The 21,868-nt window shown below is 46.1% G+C and overlaps 1 protein-coding gene across 1 annotated transcript in view; it reads left to right on the top strand.

Annotated features, from left to right (window-relative positions):
• Window positions 1-895: 895 nt before the first annotated feature.
• LOC139237999 (zinc finger protein 502-like) overlaps window positions 896-21,868 on the top strand; it is a 122,832-nt gene continuing 101,859 nt past the window's right edge. Inside the window, exon 1 of the mRNA XM_070867403.1 lies at window positions 896-919. The gene's annotated coding sequence lies outside the window, so the exon portion shown is untranslated. The remainder of the gene's footprint in view (window positions 920-21,868) is intronic.

Here is a 21,868-nt window from a genome sequence, read left to right as displayed (position 1 = left end):
GCCACTCTTTTGGGCCCAGCCACTGACATAAAAATGCAACAAATGCAGCAATGGATTCCTGGTTTACTGTTGCCAATTCTTCTCCATCATGAAGTACACCTCACCAAAAGCTTGGCTGAGACTGAGAAATGAATATATGAACAAGTGCACTTCCACTGGAGCAACCTAAACATAGAACCATTTGGCCCTTTGTGCCATTTGGCTCTTTAGAACAACAATCCAATTAGTCTCACACCCTTGCTCTTTCCACATAGCCCTGCATGTATTTATCCAATTCCCTTCTGAAGATTGCGATTGAATCCACTCTAGTTAACAACCTTTATGCCAACAGAAACAGTTTTTCCTTATTTACTCTATCAAAGGAATTCATGATTTGGAGCATCTCTATCAAATCTCCTTTTAAACTTCTCTGCTCAAAAGAGAAAAGCTCCAGCTCCTCAAGTCTCTCCACATAACTGAATTAAAAGGAGTTCAAAAAATAAAGCCTTGCAATATTATCCTGGGAATTTTTTGGAGAAAAATGCCTCCCCCCGAGAGGTCACTGTATGCATTTTTAAAAGGACCCGACTGTTGCCAACGAACCAGAGGTAATTGCGCATGCGCAGTACCAGTGTTTTTTTTTCTTTGTTGCCGCCAGACTTCTCAAAATGAGGAATAAAGTATTTATCTTTTAGAAGAATGAGTGACGGATATTTTTCCACTATGTTTTATAAATTGCCTGATTGCCATCATGTGCCCTGATAATACGCGTTCCCGGTCGCTAGGAGCCGTCGTGCAGCGTTCAATATCAACCTGAAATTAACTAGCAACTCATTGTAACTCAATTGAGTCCGAAGCCGATGTCAACATCCAACCTGGGATGATCATGCAATGGAAGTGAAACAATTTCAAGGAGCTCCTTTCGAACTCAGAAAACTAGGTGAGTCGGAGGAAAAACAATTGCCCGATCACTTACTGTTTATTTTTTAATCGTGTGTTTATAAATCAAATTGCTAATGGGAACATGATGCACATTTTAAATTGTATTTGCATTCTTTATAATAAAATTATTTCCAACAAGGGAAAAAAACGCGAAAGTTGTCTTTTACGCAGACCTCTGTCTGTTATGCTTCTGCGCAGCTTCCGATTCATTGGCAAGAGTCACTCCGTTTTAAAAATAGTTTTGTTCAAATCAAAAACAGTTTTAAAATCTCACAAACTGAGCTGCTGTATTTAATATGTATATATATTTAAACCTTTTCCTATCAATTTTGTTCACTCCTGAGGATGACTCTTGCATGGGGTATGGGTTCCACATTCGCAGTCTGCTTTCCCAAATGCCCCTTATTCAAGCATGAACTTTGACAGCAAGTGTCAACAAGTTAGGGGAGGTTTGGGGGATGCTTTACAACTAGGCACAATCCTGTCCTCAAGCTGTCATCGACACACACACAGTTCCAGATGGCTCGCTGAATAGTAACCAGGAGTGGTAACAAAAGGCAATTTTCTCTCCCTGATAGAGACATTGTGGCTGATTGGGATTTTTAGTGTCCCCCTCCCCTTTTATAGGGGGCACTTGTAAAATATATGGTTTTAATGCCCCCCAAAAAAACACAAAAACCCCCCAAAAAAAACAAAAAAAAAGCATTTATTTAAAAAAAGGGGCAGTTAAGTGTCTGGAGTGTCCCTCAGATCGGGGGGGGGGGGGCACTCGATCTAACGTTTATTTTGTTCCTCTCCCCCCAAAAAAAAGAGTTGTGGCTGTTTGTAGGGGCCCCGACTGTTACCCTGGTAGAGATTGGCTAACTCAGCATAGACCAGGTGTCAAATCAGGAATTTCCTGTTGCACACAGCGCAGCTCAGTAAGTTTATCCAATCATAAGACCACTATCTTATGGCATTTTCAAAGCTATACACAGAAACATGTTGCTCCTTGGTTAGTGAAGGGAAGATGAGCAACACGGACCAGGTTTGAATTTCAGACTGTGCTCAGTTAGCTGATCTCAGCTGGACGGCAGTAACTGCGCTACAGCTGGCATCAGTGACTATGATCTAAAGCACGGGAAAATCAGCGACAGCTCCTGCTTCTGATCTCTGTCCAGCATCTCCTACTGGAATATGCACATCAAGTGAAAATAGGGCTGAGCTCGTCTGTGATACTTCTGAAGGTCAAATTACCTGCAGACACTCTGCCTAGGCGCACAAATGAAGAATTACCACTGGAGTGAGGTACGAGAAGGAGGATGTCAATGGTTCATACCCCGGTCAATGCTTGCAGGAGAGGAAAAAATTTCGAGTGGGAAGGGGTTAAAGTTACTGCAGTCAGAACTTAATACTTTTCATTAGACAGATGATTGATTCCATACATTTACATACCGACTGTCAGACCATGCATGCTGGCCTTTACAACCGTGACTCTAAAAGTACTTTATTGGCTGTAAAGCGCATTGAGACGTCCAGTGATCGTGAAAGGCACTATATAAATGTAAGTCTTTCTTTCTTTACAAAGTGAGCTCCGAAACTTTGCAACTTAATGATCAACAACAACAATTTGCATTTAATTAGCGCCTTTAATACTAAAACGTCCCAAGGCGTTTGTTTCACAGGAGCGAAAGCAGATGAAGATAGACACTAAGCCAAAGAGAGAGATATCAAGAAAGGTGACTAAAGGCTTGGTAAAAGAGTCAAGTTTTAAGACGCGCCTTAAAGGAGGAGAGAGAGATGGAGAGGTAGAGGGAGGGATTTCCAGATCTGAGGGCCCAGATGGCTGAAAGCATGACCACCAATAATGGGGCAAAGGAAGTGGGGGATTCATAAGAGGTCAGACTTGGAGGAATGCAGAGTCTCGGAGAGTTGTAGGGCAGGAAGAAGTTACAGAGTTAGGGAGGGGCAAGGCCTTGGAGGATTGGAACATGGGGATGAGAATTTTAACGTCGAATTGTTGCTGGACCGGGAGCCAATGTAGGTTAGTGAGCACAGGGCTGATGGGTTGATGGGCCTTGGTGCGAGTTAGGGTACAGGCAGTAGATTTTTGGATGTTGTCAAATTTATGGAAGGTGGCAGATGGGAGACTGGCCAGGAAAGCATTGAAATAGTTGAGTCTGGAGGTAACAAAAGCCTGGATGAAGGATTCAGCACCAGATGGACTGAGGCAGGGGTGGAGAGGGGCAATATTACGCAGGTATAAGTCGGCTGCCTTGGTGATGAAGAGGATATGGGGTTGGAGGCTCAGCTCTGGGTCAAATTGGATACCAAGATTGTGAACGCTCTGTTTCACCCTGAGACAGTGGTCAGGGAGGGGGATGGAATTGATGTCTAGGGAATGGAATTTGTGGCAATGGCTCAGTCATCCCAATGTTTAATTGGAGAAAGCTTTGGATCATCCAGGACTGAATATCACACAAGCATTCTGGCAATACAGAAGCAGTGGAGGGATTGAGAGAGATGATAGTGAGGAGAGCTAACCGGTCACAATATAAGAAACATGAGAAACATTGGCATGGAAATCCCGGCCTCCCTGGGCCTGTACTGAGTGTCTACGGACCTGGGAAGGCATCGTAAATCGCATGTGCTGAAAACCAGCTTTTCCGATCTGTCAAGCTGGAGCTTGACAGGTGCTCCGCATATCGGGAGCGAGGACATTTGCAAGGGCAAGTTTGTGGGATTTATGCATGTCTTGCCCAGTAAATGTCCTCAAAACTCTTGCGCCTGATAAAAGTAGGCATATAGCCAACTTTTACAGGCGTAAGAGTTTAAAAACATTCAAAAATATAATTAAATTAAAGAAACACATATTTTAAAAAACCTGTTACATTTATTTTTAACCATAATTAAAAAAACATTTTAAAAACTCGGAATTTTTTTTCTAAGATATTTATTAACTTTAATTTTAATTATGTGAGGTTTGTTTTTTTATTTTTTATGATGTGTTTAGTGTGCTTGTTTTATTTCTCATTAATAGCTATGAGAACTTGTAGATATGGAGTTCTCATTGCTATTAATGAGAAAGCTGTGGAATACTGTACCTGATTGGCTCAGCAGTCACACGTGACTGCACCTTCTGCGTGGGAACCTTGAGGATTGGAGCGTGTATCGCATCGTGGGAAGAGAAGGCCTCCCCAACGGAATCTCACGCTGCTCCCGCATCACCGGTACTTTGGTAGAAATGTATCAGATCAGAGGCAATTGCCCATGGGATGCCTCTGACCGCAATTTCAGCCCCATAAGAAATAGGAGCAGGAGTAGACCATTTGGCCCTTCGAGTCTGCTCTGCTATTTAATAAGATCATGGCTGATCTGATATTGGGCTCAGCTCCACTTCCCTGCCTGCTCCCCATAACCCTTCACTCCCTTATCGTTCAAAAAACTGTCTATATCGACTTTAAATTTATTCAGTGACCCAGCCACCATAGCTCTCTGGGACAGAGAATTCCACAGATATACAACCCTCAGAGAAGAAATTCCTCCTCATCTCAGTTATAAATGGGCAACCCCTTATTCTTAAACTCTGCCCCCTAGTTCGAGATTCCCTCATGAGTGGAAACATCCTCTCTGCATCTACCTCGTCAAATCTGCTCAGTATCTTATATGTTTATGTTTATTAAGAATCACCTCTTATTCTTCTAAGCTCCAATGAGTATGGGCTCAACCTGCTCAACCTTTCTTCATAAGTCAACCCCTTCATCTCAGGAATCAACCGAGTGAACCGTCTCTGAATTGCCACGTGCTAGTCAGAGTAGGAATCACAGGATAGCTCAGATGAATACGTGGCTTGAGGAGTGGTGCAAGAGGGAGGGATTCAAATTCCTGGGACATTGGAACCAGTTCTGGGGGAGGTGGGACCAGTACAAACCGGATGGTCTGCACCTGGGCAGGACCAGAACCAATGTCCTAGGGGGAGTGTTTGCTAGTGCTGTTGGGCAGGAGTTAAACTAACATGGCAGGGGGATGGGAATCTATGCAGGGAGACAGAGGGAAATAAAATGGAGGCAGAAGCAAAAGATAGAAATAGGAAAAGTAAAAGTGGAGGGCAGAGAAACCCAAGGCAAAAAACAAAAACAAAAAGGGCCACATTACAGCAAAATTCTAAAGGGGCAAAGTGTGTTAAAAAGATAAGCCTGAAGGCTATGTGCCTCAATGCGAGGAGTATTTGAAATAAGGTAGACGAATTAACTGCGCAGACAGCAATTAACGGATATGATGTAATTGGCATCACGGAGACATGGCTCCAGGGTGACCAAGGCTGGGAACTCAACATCCAGGGGTATTCAACATTTAGGAAGGACAGAGAGAGAGGAAAATGAGGTGGGGTGGCGCTGCTAGTTAAAGAGGAAATTAATGCAATAGTAAGGAGGAACATTAGCCTGGATGATGTGGAATCGGTATGGGTGGAGCTGCGGAATACCAAAGGGCAGAAAACGCTAGTGGGAGATGTGTACAGACCACAAAACAGTAGTAGAGAGGTTGGGGACAGCATCAAACAAGAAATAAGGGATGTGTGCAATAAAGGTACAACAGTTATCATGGGCGACTTTAATGCACATATTGATTGGGCTAACCAAACTGGTAGCAATGCGGTGGAAGAGGATTTCCTTGAGTGTATTAGGGATGATTTTCTAGACCAATATGTCGAGGAACAGATACATCGTTTTGAGTACTGTTGAGGGGGATGACTCATCAGGGGAGGGCAGCAGCAGCCAAGTTCATGGCACCGTGGGTGGCTCTGCTGCACAGGAAGGCAGGAAAAAGAGTGGGAGAGCGATAGTGATAGGGGATTCGATTGTAAGGGGAATAGATAGGCATTTCTGCGGCCGCAACTGAGACTCCAGGATGGTATGTTGCCTCCCTGGTGCAAGGGTCAAGGATGTCTCGGAGCGGGTGCAGGACATTCTGAAAAGGGAGGGTGAACAGTCAGTTGTCATGGTGCATATAGGTACCAACGATATAGGTAAAAAAAGGGATGAGGTCCTACAAGACGAATTTAAGGAGCTAAGAGCTAAATTAAAACATAGGACCTCAAAAGTAGTAATCTCAGGATTGCTACCAGTGCCACGTGCTAGTCAGATAGGAATCGCAGGATAGCTCAGATGAATACGTGGCTTGAGCAGTGGTGCAGCAGGGAGGGATTCAAATTCCTGGGGCATTGGAACCGGTTCTGGGGGAGGTGGGACCAGTACAAACCGGACAGTGTGCACCTGGGCAGGACTGGAACCAATGTCCTAGGGGGAGTGTTTGCTAGTGCTGTTGGGGAGGAGTTAAACTAATATGGCAGGGGGATGGGAACCAATGCAGGGAGACAGAGGGAAACAAAAAGGAGACAAAAGCAAAAGCCAGAAAGGAGATGAGTAAAAGTGGAGGGCAGAGAAACCCAAGGCAAAAAACAAAAAGGGCCACTGAATGTAAAGTTCTGCAGGAGTGGTTAAAACTAAAAATCATGGTTTAAAAACTAGTATTAAAACGCTCTACCGAAACGCACGCAGAATCCGAAATAAAGTAAATGAGTTGACGGCACAAATCATTAAAAATGGGTATGATTTGGTGGCCATTACAGAAACGTGGTTGCAAGGAGGCCAAGATTGGGAATTAAACATACAGGGGTATCTGACGATTCGGAAAATAGACAAGAAGGGAAAGGAGGTGGGGTAGCTCTGTTAATAAAGGATGATATCAGGGCAGTTGTGAGAGACGATATTGGCTCTAATGAACAAAATGTTGAATCATTGTGGGTGGAGATTAGAGATAGTAAAGGGAAAAAGTCACTGGTGGGCGTAGTTTATAAGCCCCTAAATAATAACTTCATGGTGGGGCGGGCAATAATCAAGGGAATAATGGAGGCATGTGAAAAAGGAACGGCAGTAATCATGGGGGATTTTAACCTACATATCGATTGTCAAATCAAATCGCACGGGGTAGCCTGGAGGAGGAATTCATAGAATGCATACGGGATTGTTTCTTAGAACAGTATGTTACAGAACCTACAAGGGAGCAAGCTATCTTAGATCTGGTCCTGTGTAATGAGACAGGAAAAATAAAGGATCTCCTAGTAAAAGATCCTCTCGGAATGAGTGATCACAGTATGGTTGAATTTGTAATACAGATTGAGGGTGAGGAAGTAGTGTCTTAAACGAGCGTACTATGCTTAAACAAAGGGGACTACAGTGGGATGAGGGCAGAGTTGGCTAAAGTAGACTGGAAACACAGACTAAATGGTGGCACAATTGAGGAACAGTGGAGGACTTTTAAGGAGCTCTTTCATATTGCTCAACAAAAATATATTCCAGTGAAAAAGAAGGGCAGGAAGAGAAAGGATAACCAACCGTGGATAACCAAGGAAATAAAGGAGAGTATCAAATTAAAAACCAATGCGTATAAGGTGGCCAAGGTTAGTGGGAAAATAGAAGATTGGGAAAATTTTAAACGACAGCAAAGAATGACTAAGAAAGCAATAAAGAAAGGAAAGATAGATTACGAAGGTAAACTTGCGCAAAACATAAAAACGGATAGTAAAAGCTTTTACAGATATATAAAACGGAAAAGAGTGACTAAAGTAAATGTTGGTCCCTTAGATGAGAAGGGGGATTTAATAATGGGAAATGTGGAAATGGCTGAGACCTTAAACAATTATTTTGCTTCGGTCTTCACAGTGGAAGACACAGAAACCATGCCAGAAATTGCTGGTCACAGGAATGTGGGAAGGGAGGACCTTGAGACAATCACTATCACTAGTGGGGTAGTGCTGGACAGGCTAATGGCAGTTGGCGAGAGGTGGGAGCAGCGTCGGAGCGGCCTATAAAGGCCCAGCGGGAGCTCGAGGGTCAGCGGCAGTTGGCGAGAGGTGGGAGCAGCGTCGGAGCGGCCTATAAAGGCCCAGCGGGAGCTCGAGGGTCAGCGGCAATTGGCGAGAGGTGGGAGCAGCGTCGGAGCGGCCTATAAAGGCCCAGCGGAAGCTCGAGGGTCAGCGGCAGTTGGCGAGAAGTGGGAGCAGCGTCGGAGCGGCCTATAAAGGCCCAGCGGGAGCTCGAGCGTAAGCGGCAGTTGGCGAGAGGTGGGAGCAGCGTCGGAGCGGCCTATAAAGGCCCAGCGGGAGCTCGAGGGTCAGCGGCAGTTGGCGAGAGGTGGGAGCAGCGTCGGAGCGGCCTATAAAGGCCCAGCGGGAGCTCGAGGGTCAGCGGCAGTTGGCGAGAGGTGGGAGCAGCGTCGGAGCGGCCTATAAAGGCCCAGCGGGAGATCGAGAGTCAGCGGCAGTAGGCGAGAGGTGGGAGCAGCGTCGGAGCGGCCTATAAAGGCCCAGCGGGAGCTCGAGGGTCAGCGGCAGTTGGTGAGAGGGGAGCAGCCTATAAAGGCCCAGCGGGAGATCGAGAGCCAGCGGCAGTTGGTGAGAGGGGAGCGGCCTATAAAAGGCGTACTTGTGCAGCTACAGCGGGAGAGAAAGCAAAATAGAAGTAGAAAGGAATCAAAAGGTGACGTCACAGCCAATGGGGTAAGTGATTGGCTGGTGATTGGTGAGTAGCTTTTCTTTTTGTTTTTTATATCAGTAAGTGAACTGTAACATTGTTATTACCAATTTAAGGGTATCTAAGGGTTAAGGCATGGCAGGAGAGATCGGTCACGTGATATGCTCCTCCTGTGCCATGTGGGAACTCAGGGACACTTCCGGTGTCCCTGACGTCTACGTGTGTGAGAAGTGTGTCCGCCTCGAGCTCCTGACGGTCCGCGTTACTGAATTGGAGCTGAGGGTGGATTCACTCTGGAGAATCCACGATGCTGAGAATGACGTGAGTATAACGTGTAGTGAGTTGGTCTTACCGCAGGAGAAGGGTCCACAGCCAGATAGGGAATGGAAGACCAGCAGGAAGGGCAGTGCAAGGAAGGTAGTGCAAGGGTCCCCTGTGGTCATCCCCCTGCAAAACAGATACACTGTTTTGAGTACTGTTGGGGGGGATGACTCATCGGGGGAGGGCAACAGCAGACAAGTTCATGGCACCGTGGCTGGCGCTGCTGCACAGGAGGGCAAGAAAAAGAGTGGGAGCGCGATAGTGGTAGGGGATTCAATTGTGATGGGAATAGATAGGCGTTTCTGCGGCCGCAACCGAGACTCCAGGATGGTATGTTGCCTCCCTGGTGCAAGGGTCAAGGATGTCGCGAGCGGGTGCAGGACATTCTGAAATGGGAGGGAGAACAGCCAGTTGTCGTGGTGCACATTGGTACCAACGACATAGGTAAAAAAAGGATGAGGTCCTACGAAAAGAATTTAAGGAGCTAGGAGCTAAATTAAAAAGTAGGACCTCGGGATTGCTACCAGTGCCACGTGCTAGTCAGAGTAGGAATTGCAGGATAGCGCAGATGAATACGTGGCTTGAGCAGTGGTGCAGCAGGGAGGGATTCAAATTCCTGGGGCATTGGAACCGGTTCTGGGGGAGGTGGGACCAGTACAAACCGGACGGTCTGCACCTGGGCAGGACCAGAACCAATGTTCTAGGGGGAGTGTTTGCTAGTGCTGTTGGGGAGGAGTTAAACTAATATGGCAGGGGGATGGGAACCAATGCAGGGAGACAGAGGGAGCCAAAAGGGAGGCAGAGGCAGGAGATGGAGGAGAGATGGGGGGGGTGGGGGGCGGAGAGGCCCGGGGCGGGGAACAGGAAGGGCCACTGTGCGGCAGAATTCTAAAAGGACAAAGGGCGTTAAAAAAACAAGCCTGAAGGCTTTGTGTCTTAATGCAAGGAGTATCCGCAATAAGGTGGATGAATTAACTGTGCAAATAGATGTTAACAAATATGATGTGATTGGGATTACGGAGACGCGGCTCCAGGATGATCAGGGCTGGGAACTCAACATCCAGGGGTATTCAACATTCAGGAAGGATAGAATAAAAGGAAAAGGAGGTGGGGTAACATTGCTGGTTAAAGAGGAGATTAATGCAATAGTTAGGAAAGACTTTAGCTTGGATGATGTGGAATCTATATGGGTAGAGCTGCAGAACACCAAAGGGCAAAAAACGTTCGTGGGAGTTGTGTACAGACCTCCAAACAGTAGTAGTGATGTTGGGGAGGGCATCAAACAGGAAATTAGGGGTGCATGCAATAAAGGTGCAGCAGTTATAATGGGTGACTTTAATATGCACATAGATTGGGCTAGCCAAACTGGAAGCAATACGGTGGAGGAGGATTTCCTGGAGTGCACAAGGGATGGTTTTCTAGACCAATATGTCGAGGAACCAACGAGGGGGGAGGCCATCTTAGACTGGGTGTTGTGTAATGAGAGAGGACTAATTAGCAATCTCATTGTGCGAGGCCGCTTGGGGAAGAGTGACCATAATATGGTGGAATTCTGCATTAGGATGGAGAATGATACAGTTAATTCAGAGACCATGGTCCAGAACTTAAAGAAGGGTAACTTTGAAGGTATGAGGCGTGAATTGGCTAGGATAGATTGGCGAATGATACTTAAGGGGTTGACTGTGGATGGGCAATGGCAGACATTTAGAGACCGCATGGATGAATTACAACAATTGTACATTCCTGTCTGGCGTAAAAATAAAAAAGGGAAGGTGGCTCAACAGTGGCTATCAAGGGAAATCAGGGATAGTATTAAAGCCAAGGAAGTGGCATACAAATTGGCCAGAAATAGCAGCGAACCTGGGGACTGGGAGAAATTTAGAACTCAGCAGAGGAGGACAAAGGGTTTGATTAGGGCAGGGAAAATGGAGTACGAGAAGAAGCTTGCAGGGAACATTAAGGCGGATTGCAAAAGTTTCTATAGGTATGTAAAGAGAAAAAGGTTAGTAAAGACAAACATAGGTCCCCTGCAGTCAGAATCAGGGGAAGTCATAACGGGGAACAAAGAAATGGCAGACCAATTGAACAAGTACTTTGGTTCAGTATTCACTAAGGAGGACACAAACAACCTTCCGGATATAAAAGGGGTCAGAGGGTCTAGTAGGGAGGAGGAACTGAGGGAAATCTTTATTAGTCGGGAAATTGTGTTGGGGAAATTGATGGGATTGAAGGCCGATAAATCCCCAGGGCCTGATGGACTGCATCCCAGAGTACTTAAGGAGGTGGCCTTGGAAATAGCGGATGCATTGACAGTTATTTTCCAACATTCCATTGACTCTGGATCAGTTCCTATCGAGTGGAGGGTAGCCAATATAACCCCACTTTTTAAAAAAGGAGGGAGAGAGAAAACAGGGAATTATAGACCGGTCAGCCTGACCTCAGTAGTGGGTAAAATGATGGAATCAATTATTAAGGATGTCATAGCAGCACATTTGAAAAATGGTGACATGATAGGTCCAAGTCAGCATGGATTTGTGAAGGGGAAATCATGTTTGACAAATCTTCTGGAATTTTTTGAGGATGTTTCCAGTAAAGTGGACAAAGGAGAACCAGTTGATGTGGTATATTTGGACTTTCAGAAGGCTTTCGACAAGGTCCCACACAAGAGATTAATGTGCAAAGTTAAAGCACATGGGATTGGGGGTAGTGTGCTGACGTGGATTGAGAACTGGTTGTCAGACTGTGAATGTTTAAAAATGTATCGAGACATTTAAGTTGAGAACGTGGGAATTGTATAGGGACAGTATAAGCTAACAAAGAATTCATGGAGGAATAGCCATGACATCTCAGACTCGAGACTGCGAAATGTTACAACACTAACACGTATTGAAACAAAATCCACAGCTTGCAGAAAAACCTCAAGGTCTTATTAAATCATGTTATTAACCTGAAACATTAACAGAAGGTCTTTGATTAAAATCAGACCATACTTAGGTCGGCTTATGAGTGGACAAAGGGAAAGAGGGATCTAAGAGGATAGGCTGAACTAGGATGTCACTCTAGCCCTATCTTGTTATCTTTTGCCGAAAATGTATAACCGTCGGCCCTTTACAATGTAACTTCACTTTGTCCGTAGGAAGTGAGTGCGTTCGAACAGACTTGCATTCCTTCTGTCTGATAAAGTCCCCGATCGGGATTTGCTTTTTAAATAAAAGCTTGCTTTGTTTAAAGCACAAACGGTATTCGTTTCAGTAATTTTGCTGAACCAGATTGAGGTAAAAGAATCCAGGAATCAACAAGACAGGAAGCAAAGAGTAGGAGTAAATGGGTATTTTTCAGAATGGCAGGCAGTGACTAGTGGGGTACCGCAAGGTTCTGTGCTGGGGCCCCAGCTGTTTACATTGTACATTAATGATTTAGACGAGGGGATTAAATGTAGTATCTCCAAATTTGCGGATGACACCAAGTTGGGTGGCAGTGTGAGCTGCGAGGAGGATGCTATGAGGCTGCAGAGTGACTTGGATAGGTTAGATTAGTGGGCAAATGCATGGCAGATGAAGTATAATGTGGATAAATGTGAGGTTATCCACTTTGGTGGTAAAAACAGAGAGACAGACTATTATCTGAATGGTGACAGATTAGGAAAAGGGAAGGTGCAACGAGACCTGGGTGTCATGGTACATCAGTCATTGAAGGTTGGCATGCAGGTACAGCAGGCGGTTAAGAAAGCAAATGCCATGTTGGCCTTCATAGCGAGGGGATTTGAGTACAGGGGCAGGGAGGTGTTGCTACAGTTGTACAGGGCCTTGGTGAGGCCACACCTGGAGTATTGTGTACAATTTTGGTCTCCTAGCTTGAGGAAGGACATTCTTGCTATTGAGGGAGTGCAGCGAAGATTCACCAGACTGATTCCCGGGATGGTGGGACTGACCTATCAAGAAAGACTGGATCAACTGGGCTTGTATTCACTGGAGTTCAGAAGAATGAGAGGGGACCTCATAGAAACGTTTAAAATCCTGACGGGTTCAGACAGGTTAGATGCAGGAAGAATGTTCCCAATGTTGGGGAAGTCCAGAACCAGGGGTCACAGTCTGAGGATAAGGGGTAAGCCATTTAGGACCGAGATGAGGAGAGACTTCTTCACCCAGAGAGTGGTGAACCTGTGGAATTCTCTGCCACAGAAAGTGGTTGGGGCCAATTCACTAAATATATTCAAAAGGGAGTTAGATGAAGTCCTTACTACTAGGGGGATCAAGGGTATGGCGAGAAAGCAGGAAGGGGGTACTGAAGTTTCATGTTCAGCCATGAACTCATTGAATGGTGGTGCAGGCTAGAAGGGCTGAATGGCCTGCTCCTGCACCTATTTTCTATGTTTCTATGTTTCTATGACTCAAGGTAGAAAAGTCCCCTGGTCCTGATGAAATGCATCCCAGGGTATTAAAAGAGATGGCGGAAGTTATAGCAGATGCATTCGTTATAATCTACCAAAATTCTCTGGACTCTGGGGAGGTATCAGCGGATTGGAAAGCAGCTAATGTAACGCCTCTGTTTAAAAAAAGGGGGCAGACAAAAGGCAGGTAACTATAGGCTGGTTAGTTTAACATCTGTAGTGGGGAAAATGCTTGAAACTATCATTAAGGAAGAAATAGCGGGACATCGAGATAGGAATAGTGCAATCAAGCAGACGCAGCATGGATTCATGAAGGGGAAATCATGTTTAACTAATTTACTGGAATTCTTTGAAGATATAACGAGCATGGTGGATAGAGGTGTACCGATGGATGTGGTGTATTTAAATTTGCAAAAGGCATTCGATAAGGTGCCACACAAAAGGTTACTGCAGAAGATAAGTGGAAATGTATTAGCATGGATCGAGAATTGGCTGGCTAACAGAAAGCAGAGAGTCAGCATAAATGGGTCCTTTTTGGGTTGGAAATCAGTGGTTAGTGGTATGCCACAGGGATCGGTGCTGGGACCACAATTGTTTACAATATACATAGATGACCTGGAAGAGGGGACAGAGTGTAGTGTAACAAAATTTGCAGATGACACAAAGATTAGTGGGAAAGTGGGTTGTGTAGAGGACACAGAGAGGCTGCAAAGAGATTTAGATAGGTTAAGCGAATGGGCTAAGGTTTGGCAGATGGAATACAATGTCGGAAAGTGTGAGGTCATCCACCTTGGGAAAAAAAACAGTAAAAGGGAATATTATTTGAATGGGGAGAAATTACAACATGCTGCGGTGCAGAGGGACCTTGGGGTCCTTGTGCATGAATCCCAAAAAGTTAGTTTGCTGGTGCAGCAGGTAATCAGGAAGGCGAATGGAATGTTGGCCTTCATTGTGAGAGGGATGGAGTACAAAAGCAGGGAGTTCCTTCTGCAACTGTATAGGGTATTGGTGAGGCCGCTCCTGGAGTACTACGTGCAGTTTTGGTCACCTTACTTAAGGAAGGATATACTAGCTTTGGAGGGGGTACAGAGACGATTCACTAGGCTGATTCCGGAGATGAGGGGGTTACCTTCTGATGATAGATTGAGTAGACTGGGCCTTTACTCGTTGGAGTTCAGAAGGATGAGGGGTGATCTTATAGAAACATTTAAAATAATGAAAGGGATAGACAAGATAGAGGCAGAGAGATTGTTTCCACTGGTCGGGGAGACTAGAACTAGGGGGCACAGCCTCAAAATACAGGGGAGCCAATTTAAAACCGAGTTGAGAAGGAATTTCTTCTCCCAGAGGGTTGTGAATCTGGAATTCTCTGCCTAAGGAAGCAGTTGAGGCTAGCTCATTGAATGTATTCAAGTCACAGATAGATAGATTTTTAACCAATGAGGGAATTAAGTGTTATGGGGAGCGGGCGGGTAAGTGGAGCTGAGTCCACGGCCAGATCAGCCATGATCTTGTTGAATGGCGGAGCAGGCTCGAGGGGCTAGATGGCCTACTCCTGTTCCTAATTCTTATGTTCTTATGTTCTTATGTTATGGAACCAACTAGAGAGCTCGCCATCCTAGACTGGGTGATGTGTAATGTGAAGGGACTAATTAGCAATCTTGTTGTGCGAGGCCCCTTGGGAAAGAGTGACCATAATATGGTAGAATTCTTTTTTAAGATGGAGAGTGACACAGTTAATTTGGAAACTAGGGTGCTGAACTTAAGGAAATGTAACTTTGACGGTATGAGGCGTGAATTTATAATGGGCAACAATGAAATGGCAGACCAATTGAACAAATACTTCGGTTCTCTCTTCATGAAGGAAAACACAAATAACCTTCCAAATGTACTAGGGGACAGTGGGTCTAGTGAGAAGGAGGAACTGAAGGATATCCTTATAAAGCGGGAAATTGTGTTAGGGAAATTGATGGGATTGTAGGCCGATAAATCCCCGGGGCCTGATAGTCTGCATCTCAGGAAGTGGTCCTAGAAATAGTGGATGCATTGGTGATCATTTTCCAACAGTCCATTGACTTTGGATCAGTTCCAATGGACTGGAGAGTAGCTAATGCAACACCACTTTTTAAAAAAGGAGGGAGAGAGAAAACGTGTAATTATAGACCGGTTAGCCTGACATCAGTAATGGGGAAAATGTTGGAATCAATCATTAAGGATGAAATAGCAGTGCATTTGGAAAGCAGTGACAGGATCGGTCCAAGTCAGCATGGATTTATGAAAGGGAAATCATGCTTGACGAATCTTCTGGAATTTTTTGAGGATGTAACTCGCAGCGTGGACAAGGGAGAACCAGTGGATGTGGTGTATTTGGACTTTGAAAAAGCTTTTGACAAGGTCCCACACAAGAGATTGGTGTGCAAAATCAAAGCACATGGTATTGGGGGTGATGTACTGATGTGGATAGAGAACTGGTTGGCAGAAAGGAAGCAGAGAGTCGGGATAAACGGGTCCTTTTCAGAATGGCAGGCAGTGACTAGTGGAGTGCCGCAGGGCTCAGTGCTGGGACCCCAGCTCTTAACAATATACATTAACAATTTAGATGAAGGAATTGAGTGTAATATCTCCAAGTTTGCAGATGACACTAAACTGGGTGACGGTGTGAGCTGTGAGGAGGCCGCTAAGAGGCTGCAGGGTGACTTGGACAGGTTAGGTGAGTGGGCAAATGCATGGCAGATGCAGTATAATGTGGATAAATGTGAGGTTATCCATTTTGGGGGCAAAAACACGAAGACAGAATATTATCTGAATGGCGGCAGATTAGGAAAAGGGGATGTGCAACGAGACCTGGGTGTCATGGCTCATCAGTCATTGAAAGTTGGCATGCAGGTACAACAGGCGATGAAGAAGGCAAATGGTATGTTGGCCTTCATAGCTAGGGGATTTGAGTATAGGAGCAGGGAGGTCTTACTGCAGTTGTACAGGGACTTGGTGAGGCCTCACCTGGAATATTGTGTTCAGTTTTGGTCTCCTAATCTGAGGAAGGACGTTCTTGCTATTGATGGATTGCAGCGAAGGTTCACCAGACTGATTCCAGGGATGGCTGGACTGACATATGAGGAGAGACTGGATCAACTGGGCCTTTATTCACTGGAGTTTAGAAGGATGAGAGGGGATCTCATAGAAACGTGTAAGATTCTGATGGGACTTGACAGGTTAGATGCGGGAAGAATGTTCCCGATGTTGGGGAAGTCCAGAACCAGGGGACATAGTTTTAGGATAAGGGGTAGGCCATTTAGGACTGAGATGAGGAGAAACTTCTTCACTCAGAGAGTTGTTAACCTGTGGAATTCCCTGCCGCAGAGAGCTGTTGATGCCAGTTCATTGGATATATTCAAGAGGGAGTTAGATATGGCCCTTACGGCTAAGGGGATCAAGGGGTATGGAGAGAAAGCAGGAAAGGGGTACTGAGGGAATGATCAGCCATGATCTTATTGAATGGCAGTGCAGGCTCAAAGGGCCGAATGGCCTACTGCTACAACTATTTTCTATGTTTCTATGTCAGCTAAAGTGGGAGCTCAGGGAATCGAAGGCAAATTATTGATCTAACTAGGAAATTTGCTGAGCGGTAGGAAACAAAAGAGTTGGGATAATGGGAAGGTTCGCTAATTGGCAATGACATCCCACAGAGATCTGTGTTGCGACCTCAACTATTCGCCGTATTTATTAACGCCAACATCATAGGCAGTCCTTCAGAGTCGAGGATGACTTGCTTCTACACTAAAAATGAGTTCTCAGGTGACTGAAAAGTCCAATGCGGGACCTACAGTCGCCGTCACAGGTGGGGCAAACAGTGGTTGAAGGAACGGGAGGTTGGGGTGCCTGGGTTGCCGTGCGCTCCTTCCGCTTTCGACGCTTGGCTTAAGCTTGCTCTCAGCAAAGAGATTCGAGGTGTTCAGCGTCTTCCCGGATGCTTTTCCTCCTCTTTGGAAGGTCTTGGGCCAGGGATTACCAGGTGTTAGTGGGGATGTTACATTTTTTCAAGGAGGCTTTGAGGGTGCCCTTGAAGCGTTTCCTCTGCCCACCTGGGGCTCGTTGTCATGTCAGAGCTCCAAGTAGAGCACTTGTTTTGGGAGTCTTGTGTCAGACATGCAGACGATGTGGCCCATCGAGCGTGGTCAGTGCTTGGGGATGTTGGCCTGAGCAAGGACACTGACGTCGATGCGCCTATCCAGCCAATGGATTTGCAGGATCTTGCAGAGGCAGCATTGGTGGTACTTCTCCAGTGTTTTGAGGTGCCTGCTGTACATAGTCCATGTCTCTGAGCCATATAGGAGGGCAGGTATCACCACCTCTCTGTAGACCATGAGCTTGATGCTGGGTTTGAGGTCCTGATCTTCAAACACTCTTCCTCAGGCGACTGAAGGGCTGCACTGGCACACTGAAGGCGGTGTTTGACCTCATCGTCGATGTCTGCCCTTGTTGATAGTAGGCTCCCCAGGTATGGAAAATGGTCCATGTTGTCCAAGGCCTCATCGTGGATTTTGATAACCGGGGCGGGGGGGAGCAGTGCTGTGCGGCGGGGGCAGGTTGGTAGAGGATGTTTGTCTTATGGATGTTTACTGCAAGGCCCATGCTCGCATACACCTCGGTGAAGGTGTTGTTGATGGCTTGGAGTTCGACTTCAGAGTGTGCGCAGACACAGGCGTCGTCTGCGTACTGCAGTTCGATGACGGAGGATGGGACAACCTTGGATCTGGCGGTGGCGGAGATCGAACAAATTCCCGTTTGCTGAAGATGAGATGGAGCATTGCAGCAAGAAAGATCAAGAAGAGCATTGGTGCGATGACACAGCCTTGCTTGACCCCGGTCCGAATGTGGAATGGGTCTGTGGCGGATCTGTTGGTCTGATCACAGCTTGCCTGTCATCATGGCGCAGGCAGAGGATGGGCAGCCGAATCTGAGGAGGACGCTCCATAATTCCTCACAGTTGACAGTGTCAAAGGCTTTTGTGAGGTCGAATGCCATGTACAAGGGTTGGTGCTGTTCCCTGCATTTCTCTTGTACCTGCTGCACGGTGAAGATCATGTCCATTGTGCCCCTTGGTGAGCGGAATCCACATTGCGACTCTGGGAGGAGTTCTTCAGCTACACAAAGAAGGTGATGCAGGAGTATTCTTATGATGACTTTCCCGGTGGTCGACAGCAGGGAGATTCTTCTGTAGTTACCGCAGTCGCACTTGTCACCTTTCTTGAAGATGGTCACAATTACAGCATCTCTGAGATCTTCTGGCATGATCTCCTCCTTCCAGATAAGAGAGATGAGGTCGTGCTTCTCTGCCAGGCTTTCGTGCTTCGGTGGGGATTCCATCTGCTCCTGATGACTTGTTCTTCAGTTATCGGATGGCCTTTTCCACCTCGTGCCGGGCTGGGGTTGTGCTGAAATGGTGACGGGTGACATGCTGTGGGATGGAGTCATGGACACTCACGTCGAAGACAGAGTCTCAGTTGAGGAGATCCTCTAAGTGTTCCTTCAAGCGGGCACTGACTGCCTCTCTGTCCTTGATTAGCATCTCTCCGTTCTTGGCCAGTAGTGGGGTAGGACCTTGGGTGCTCGGGCCGTAGGTCGTCTTGACTGTGCTGAAGAATCCTTGCACGTTGTGGTTGTCAGCTAGCTGCTGGATTTCTTGAGCTTTCTCCACCCACCATCTGTTCTTTAGGTTGCGCATTTTCTGTTGGACCTCAGCCTTCAGACGTCTGTAGAGCTGCTTTCTTGCCCTCGAGTTGTGTTGCTGCTTCCAATCCAAGAATGCCTTGCGCTTGCGGAATATTAGCTCCTGGATCTCCTGATCGTTCTCGTCGAACCAGTCTTGGTGTTTCCTGGTTGAGTGACCGAGCATCTGTTCGCAGGTGCTGATTATGGAAGCCTTGAGGGTTGACCAGGCCCTGTGGACACTCTGCGTCTCTGGGTCACTGGGAGTCGTCAGGTTGGTAGCGAGGTGCTGGCTGAATAGGGCTTTCTTAGCAGGATCTTTGAATGTACCGGCGATGATTTTCCTGTGGCATTGTTCTGTTGCTGTTGCTGTTTTGGGGCAAAGTGAATGGTGATGACAGAGCGAATTATGCGGTGGTCCGTCCAGCAGTCGGCAGCTCCTGTCATGGCATGGGTGATACGCACGTCTTTGTGGTCCCTTGTTCGGATGATGACGTAGTCCAGCAGATGCCTGTGATATATTCACAGAGCACAGCACACACAACTTCCTAACATGGCAGGCAGCTCTCTCGGAAGTCTTCGGAAATTTGCCTAGTTCTGTTTATTATTAACCCTGCACTTGCAGTACACAATACGTCCACATCCACAGTGTGGAGCTACAAACATTACAAGCTTACAGACATTACACTTCTCCCTCTTTAATGAAGAAGCCATCATAACAAACATCATACATAATTTTCATGTTTATACATAACACAGGATATAACTTTTTTTTTCCACATTTGCAAATTTAACTTTACCACTTGTTTTCTGTTTCGAATAGAACCTTCCAAACATGGTCTCGAATCTAAACTCATTCGAGGCTCATCCTGAGGAATGTTTTCCTCCACGGAATTTATTTGATTTTCATTTGAACTCACTCTAACTTCAGGCTTTGTTTTCCTGACTCGAGCTCAGACTTTCATTCTGATTCTCTCCTGGATTTGTTTCCAGTACATTGGATTTAGGATTTGCTACTGGTATATCAAAACTATCTGATGAGTCAGAAATAATTGAATCATTCCCACCTTCAACTCCTTCCATGTCTGTAGGTAAAATATGATCAATATGAACAAAATTAACCTGTCCATTATCAAACATCTTTACCAAATATGTGCGAGGACCACATATCTTCACCACTTTTCCTGGTAACCACTTTAACCATTTATGGTGATGGTTCTTCACTCTCACCTTCTGCTTTAATTTCACACTTCTCTCTTTTACTCTACCTTTATCATGATTCTCTTTCTGTCTTAATTGTGTCTCATCTACAGACTGTGCCAAATTTGGCTTTAACAACGAGAATCCGGTTCGAGGCTGTCGTTTGAGAAACAACTCTGCTGGTGTTCTACCAGTAGTTATATGAGGAGTATTGCGATATGTAATCAAAAAATTAGCCAATTTGTGATCCAATGACAACTGTCGTTGCCTTGGATTTGGATCTAACATTTATATTATGAGGGCACGTTTTACAATTTGTACAGTGCGCTTTTACAATTTGTACAGTGCACTCTGCTGCACCATTCGAAGCAGGATGGTATGGTGGAACCTTGGTATGTTTTACACCGTGTGCTGTATTTTACCTCGGATTTTTGTAGCTTTTTCCAAAGGCAGAAACTTCCAAAGTCTCTTTGTCGGCTGGCTGAATCTTTCACCAACAAAATTTAAGCTTTAAATCATCCTAAAAATCGCATCTTCCGTCGCCATATGTGATATATTCACAGAGCACAACACACACAGCTTCCTAACATGGCAGGCAGCTCTCTTGGAAGTCTCCGGAAATCTGCCTAGTTCTGTTTATTATTAACCCTGCACTTGCAGTACACAATACGTCCACATCCACAGTGTGGAGCTACAAACATGACAAGTTTACAGACATTACAATGCCAGTGCTTGGAGCAAGGGTGTTGCCATGAAGCTTTATATTTGTCCTCCTGATGGAACAGGGTATTGGTTATGACGAGGCCGTGTTCTAAGTATTTCAGCAGCAGGAGGGTGCCATTGGAGTTTGCTTTCCCTACCCCGTCTCTGCCAATCACACCTCTTCAGAGGTCGGTGTCCTTTCCAACTCTGGCATTTAAGTCGCCAAGGAGGATCAGCTTGTCGCTCGTTGGGACTCGGGTCAGGGATTGTTCGAGGCTGGAGTAGAATTTCTCTTTGGTCTCGTCTGTAGCTTCCAGTGTTGGGGCATATGCGCCGAAGACTGTAGCGCACTGGTTTTGGGCTGAGGTGAGCCGAAGAGTCAGGAGGCATTCGTTTATCCCACAAGGGAGTCTCTGAGACGGCCCACTAGCTCGCTTTTTACAGCGAAGCCAACCCCATGGAGGCGGCGTTCTGCTGCCTTTCCAGAGGAAGGTGTAGCCACCACCTTGTTCTTTGAGCTGGCCTTCCCCTGCCCGCTGGGTCTCGCTTAGGGCAGCAATGTCAATGTCGAAGCTGTCATGTATGTAGACCATGTATACTAACTGTATAGTCACACAAGGTGTGCTACCAGAGGGCACTGCGATGGGAGACCTAAGGGTCACCTGCATAGGTGTGCAGGGCCCAGTATAAAAGGCTGCCCACCATGCTTGTGCCTCACTCTGGAGTTACAATAAATGGGACTAAGGTCACAACAGCTTAAGTACAATACGAGAACTTGTGGAATCATTCATAAGAGTATTAAAGACATAACAACTGGCAATGAAATTACGAACTTTCACGCAAAAATGACTTACGTTGGTGCATTAGAAAAGTTCTCAGAGGGTGAAGATTGGGAAGCCTTTACGGAGCGGCTCGACCAATATTGTGCAGCAAAAGACCTGGTAGGCGATGATCCGGCCACGCTGGCAGATAAGTGCAGAGCTATCCTGTTGACCAGTTGTGGGCCCGCGGTCTACGGCCTCGTCAGGGACTTGCTTGCACCAGAGTAAATGACGACCAAGTCATACGAGGAGCTGAAAGTGATAATTCGGGACCAACTCAAACCGAAGGAGAG

This window comes from Pristiophorus japonicus, chromosome 2 (genome assembly GCF_044704955.1).
Source record: "Pristiophorus japonicus isolate sPriJap1 chromosome 2, sPriJap1.hap1, whole genome shotgun sequence".
In the NCBI taxonomy this organism is placed as follows: domain Eukaryota; kingdom Metazoa; phylum Chordata; class Chondrichthyes; family Pristiophoridae; genus Pristiophorus; species Pristiophorus japonicus.
Note: the sequence above shows the minus strand (reverse complement) of the source record. Positions and strands in the feature narration are given on the sequence as shown.